This window comes from Lepeophtheirus salmonis, chromosome 2 (genome assembly GCF_016086655.4).
Source record: "Lepeophtheirus salmonis chromosome 2, UVic_Lsal_1.4, whole genome shotgun sequence".
Classification (NCBI taxonomy): Eukaryota; Metazoa; Arthropoda; class Copepoda; order Siphonostomatoida; family Caligidae; genus Lepeophtheirus; species Lepeophtheirus salmonis.
Window position 1 is genome coordinate 37,990,740 of NC_052132.2, and position 6,119 is coordinate 37,996,858.

A 6,119-nucleotide genomic window follows, 5' to 3' on the forward strand; every position below is an offset into this window, starting at 1 on the left:
ACTTATCTAAGTTAACTTCTCCTCTGCGTTTTACGGTGTAACCTAGCACTATAATCAATAAAGAAATAATTAATCTCAAGCCTAGCACCCACAAAAATAAGAAAATTATTACTAGGTTAAACCTCCTTTACAGCTTCAATGTAATACTCTTTATAAGTTATAGAAATTCGGAGACTAAAGGGATTTATTGTCAGTTTTGAAGACTGATAGTTTTATTAACTTAAGTTTCCCAAACTAAAAGGAATTTCTTTTTTTAGCTTGACAAGCTAATATTTTACATAAATTATTAATCTATCAGAGAACTAAAGTTTTCTTTAACTCCAAAGTTAATATTTTCATAAACTACTCTAATAACAACCTTTTTTCACTAAGCAATAAACCCCTAAAAATAAAAATAGTCAAACTTTATCTACAAAGTGTCAATACCAAGCCGCAGCCTCAAACCCGAAATGATGCCTATCCCCGAAGTGGCCTGACACTATACGAAAATAGCAAACTCCTAGGAAAGTAGCCTCCACTAGCACGTGTAAGCCATGAAACCCAGTTAGTAAAAAGAAGGTGGAACCGTATACTCTATCCCTAATCCTAAACCTAGCTTCGAAGTATTCGACTCCTTGAAGGCAAGTAAAGTAACATCCTAATAATACGGTAATAAGTAAACTTAAAGTAGCACTTTGGTGCTTACCTCTTACCAGCCTGTGGTGCCTTCAAGTAACCCTGGCTCCAGACCATAATAAAATGATAGTATTTAGTAGAGGAATCTCTAAAGCCCTAAGTCTTATAACACCTAAGGGAGGCCACTCTCCCCCCCCCAATCTCTACCCTTGGCACTAAGCTACTATGGAAATAACCTCAAAAAAACTTAAAGAAGAACAAACCTTCTGATCTAATAAACAAAATTATTCCTCATCTCAGTCCAATTTGAACTACTTTTGAATTAAGCCCCTGATAGGTCCCCTCAACGGATACGTCTAATCATCACTGAATTATGATTAAAGCCAAGAAAGTTAGAGAGGTGAAAATCAAGCTCCTTCTCCTGTTTACGAATAAGCCTAATAAACCTAAGGCTACAAACCCTCCAGCAAAAACCTTAATAAAGGTCACGGAGATTCATCTACTAAATGGAAAGGGTGGTGAGACACATTAGACAAATAGCTTTGAAGAAACTCCACCAGTTATTTTCAAAATAACTTTTTAAAAGCTATATAAAATTAACTCTCCCTAACTGTTATCAATATTTGAGGGAGAAGTACCTGGAGTAACCCTCTCTTCCTCTCACCCCTGGAGTAAAAATTCGCCCCCCTATTAGTTTCAAATGTAGATAAGGCACTAAAAGTTCCATTAATGATTTAATTAAACGATGAAATTTGAGATTTATTGTGACTCCTATTATAATTTGTTTAAAAATCAAAATCAAATCCCTGGGTGTGCTATAATAGTTTTTGTTTCTTTCTTCGTCCCATTTGCACCTTTCAAAATTACAAAACAATGACTTAAAATCCAAGGATCTTCATTATAATTGGACTTGCCCTAATTATAATTTATGAATCGATATAATGCATTCCAATGGACCCTGTAAATTATAGCTCAAGGATTGGTGATAAGTTAACACAAAAACAATATGGAGCAAAAATCATGAAAATGAGAAATATCCAATACATGGAGCAGGGATCAAATTGTTGCCTACTTTAAACCTTGATAACTTGAAGACGACATAATCAAATAACAACCTGGTTACCAAATAGGAAAGCTATTCTCGTTTGCTGACGATACGTAGTTCAGTTAGCATCATGCCGTCATCACATGAGGAGATAAAGAGCTATAAGTGGAACGAGGAGCTTTCGAGGTCCGCCGTAGTCATGGCATTGGTTAATAATGGAGGTGAAATCTCCAATTCAACAATTGCTTCAACCTTAGGAGTGCATTTACGGACTGCTCAGCGTATCCGTAAGAAGCTAGAGGACACCTGAGATGTTGATGCCACCATAAAGAGGGCACCCAAGGAGGAGGGCGCCGACAGGAAGGTCAGGGACACCGACTTTGTCGACAAGGTGAAGAAGATGGTTGATGATGACCCTACCAGGTCCATGAAGGCCATGGCGAGGGAGCTGGGCTGCCATGAGAAAACAATAAGGGAATGTGTACCCTGCCATGTGTCCAAAATCTCCATGCAGTGGTTAAACGAGAACTGTTATGACGTCGTAACCAAGGATTTGTGGCCTCCTAACTCTCCCGACCTTAATCCTTTGGACTATTTTATCTGGGGCTATGTCGAGAGACATACCAACAGACATCCCCATAGCACCAAGGCCAGCCTGATGGGCTCCATCTAGGAGGTATTCGGCAACATGGACAATGAGATGGTCAGAAGAGCCTGCGGCCGGTTCAGAGGCCGTATTGAGGCCGTTATTGATGCCAACGGTGATTATATCGAAGGAATGGCTACTCTATGCATATATGCTCGTCATAGTTTTGATTTTCAATAAAAAAGTTAAAAAATGTATATTTTGTGTTGTTTTTTGTAGAAAAATATTTTGGCGACAATTTGATCCCCGCTCCATGTATATTTGTTTACATAATATTACACATACATATATAATTATAGTTACATATAATACACAGCTCAATATTTCAATCATATAGATATTTCTCTCAATTATATTCTTAGTATTCAAATCTGCACGATACACTAAGATATGAAGGACTGTTAATTATGGTTTAAAACCTTCATTTGATTTATAAGACTCAATTCGACTCGAATATGGACTCTCACATAAAATCTGTCAATTTCTAATCTTTTCAATTTGACAATTAATTTTTGTTAATTTAAGTGCAATTTACGGCGCTTCCAAAGGGTTAAACAGAGTAATTTGTTAATATAAATTGACGATAAATATGTAAAAAATGACAATGTAATCCAGACTCCTTTTTGAGAAAATTCCTTTTTATTGAACGCATGGCTCTTCAAGGAAATTATCTTCCTTTGTTTGTCCTCATCAAACAAATACCGATACTGGATTCATCACGACGTTATCTCACTAAAAATATAAAAATGTAACGTGAACTTTGTCGTAAGCAGTCAATTATTTTAATTCTTTTTCCTTTAGCCATGTTCGGAACGTTGATTGGTTGAATAAGAAAGAGTTCTGGTTGTTAGAGTGTGAATAATTCCCTACAATTACTAAACAGTAATTCCATATTTTTTTTTTCTCTTGGCGAACATGGATTATCTATAATTCAATTTAATAGAACGATGAAAATGATGGAAATCAATAACATATATAAATATTCAATTACGTCCACAAAAAACAAAAAAAACACACTAAAATTTAATCAAAGGCATAATATAAAACAAAAATTCATATATCACACAAATGTACAGATAAAAACTTGAAAAAAAACCCACTGAATTGTAGAGTTGAACTATCCGTTTTAAAACACAAAGGTTAAGTTCCAAAGCGGATAAAACGCCGGAGATATCATAGTCTGAGGAAGCACACTTCGCATACAAGATAAACTGAGCTTTTGTAATATCTGCCTTAATAATCTACTCCATTTTTCCAGAATAAAAGGCTAAAAAGTAATCTTTCTTCATTCTATAAAAAACAAAATGTTCCTCTAAAAGTTTGTCGATGGCGTTCTTTATTTGGCAGGGCGTCTCGCAGTCAAAGAGAAAATGATTGCTTGCCTCGTCCTAAGTCCGACAAAAGCCCCATATTCCCTTATCTCCGTAAAAAAAACTTTGCCTTAGTTCTAGAGTACTGGAAAGTATTCTATACTTTGGCAATTTTTCTTATGATGATAGTTATTTTTTTTACATTATTTAAGCTCTTCCTTACAGGGTAGTTTATTGCTCTTTTCCCATGTATTTAAAAAAAGGGTCCCATGTTGGAGTTTGAATGATCATTTTTTATAATATTACAGAAATAACCTTAGGTAAGAATTTCCCCACCTAAGGGACATCTCAAAAGAGCAGAAGATATCAACGCCCATTTTGATAGTCTTGGCATCCTTTCCGAGTATGTTATCAATTTTTCCAGAAACATTCCAAGACTTCTATAAAGGTTCATTAGTATACCTTTAGTCTTAAAACATTGGGAGATGAACACTCCAGAAATGTTCCTCTCATCCAAAGTTGCCTTATCCAGATGGAGTTTCCATAAAACATTAAAAGACTTGACGGAAAGTCCACAATATTTCAGAAAATTATAAATTATCTTCAGTGATATATTTTTTTTCTTATTTAAATTTAAAAACGTAATCTCTATCATGAGAATCTGTGTGCAATTTCTTCCTCATAGAGACTTACTTGCAACAAATGAATGACTTTCAAAATTATATGTACCTGTTCCATGCCCAAAATTTGTCCCAGGTGTTAAAATTGAAAGCTGAAAAAAACCACAAGCCCGCTCAACCATTCTAGTGATTTCTTCTAGATTTGTTCAATGCAATGGATCCCAATCCAAGACCCTAATAACTCCCTGTTTTCTGTCGTGTTAAAGGTTGACCATATTTTTTCAATGATTCCATTATATCGGCTGAGTATTTTAGTTTTCTTGGGGTTTATTTTTAGTCCAATCACTATGAAAATAACATCTAGGAGCGTAAATTTCACTTAAATAACTTTATGGTTTATTTTTACTGTTTACTGAAGAGTAATTCCGTCGTTGGAAAGAATTAGCTGACTACAAATAATTGTGTCTTTTTTTTATTTATTTCTAGAGGAAAGGTTGTGAGATATAATAAAGATAACAATGTACATAAACAAAGATGAAGGGATTAATGATTACAACATTCAACTTGTCCTTACATATAGGTACACAGGACTAAATAAAATTAATTTTCTATATATATTATGTTATGTAATCTCTCACGTACTTCAACCCATGTGACTATTTTTTGAATCAAAAGAAACAGTTCTAATCTTATTATATTATATATTATTTTGTGTCCCCTGTAGATCAAAATATGAAACTTTTCTTTCACAAGGTCCTTGATGTGTTAGAAAAATGGATTACTCCATATTGCAACTATGAAGTAAAATAATCACTCATATAGATATTCAGATTTTTGAAATAATGAAATAGATGATTGTTTTCAAGAAAAAAAAATCTTCATTATAAGTCAATCAATCGAATATTTTATGTGATCAAGTAGGGAAGACGGAGTACAGTTGCAACACTTAAGTCCTTGATTTAAAAAAAAAAGCATAAACCGGCAGAAACAAATATGTACATAATTCAATAAACTTAATAAAACAAAATAAAAACACATTAATTCATGATTGACATTGTAAATTGGGGATAAAAGTTGTTGACAGTAAACAATCAAATCAACCATAATATTAGGTCAATTTAGCCCTTTGGTCTTGATGGTATAAAGAATGCTGAAGTCAACATTCCCAATATACTTCATTAGGGGTATTGGAAATTATAATGGGTAAGATCTTTATTCAAATTTTAATATATTTGAATTATATTTGCTGAGATAGAAATGATTCAAGGTAGAAACTTACATAAATCAAACATGTGATATAAATAAGTAATCCCTAAAAAGTCCCGAATTAAATAAATACCACGATTTTCCATGGTGTCGAATGGCTAACTTTCAATATGAGTATTATAGTAGATGTAAATTGAGTTAATAAATAATAGATCAGTATACTAGATATGAGAAGTTCACTCGCAGGACGCTAGTCAGAGCCTTCCTTTGTCAAACACCTTCTAGAGCCTTCTATCAAGAAGGGATTGACGAAGCTCGAGTCTGACTACACAGTCAAAGTAGTATTAGGCTACGTATTGGGGCAATTATTAGAGCTGATGGATAACATATTGAATAAAAGTTGGGACAAATTCTATTTTCCAATGATTTTGTCATCTAAATAAATGTACTCACGAATCCTCTTGTTTAAATTTTATTCTTGAAAAATTAAAAAAATATAATGTGTACCACTAGATAAAATCAACCAATTTATTGCTTCTCCACAAATTATTTTTCCCAAATAACTGGAAGGAAAGTTGTAAATATGATTGATTATTGATTTTTTTTGCTGTAAATTTTGTGGTTGTAGCTTTTTGAGAAAAGCCCTCCTTACAACTCATTCCGGTATCCCCTAAAAA

The 6,119-nt window shown here is 33.6% G+C and overlaps 1 pseudogene; it reads right to left on the minus strand.

Moving 5' to 3' along the window:
• Positions 1–347: 347 nt before the first annotated feature.
• LOC139907640 (cytochrome c oxidase subunit 3-like) lies at positions 348–3,716 on the minus strand (annotated as a pseudogene).
• Between the last annotated feature and the right edge of the window lie 2,403 nt (positions 3,717–6,119).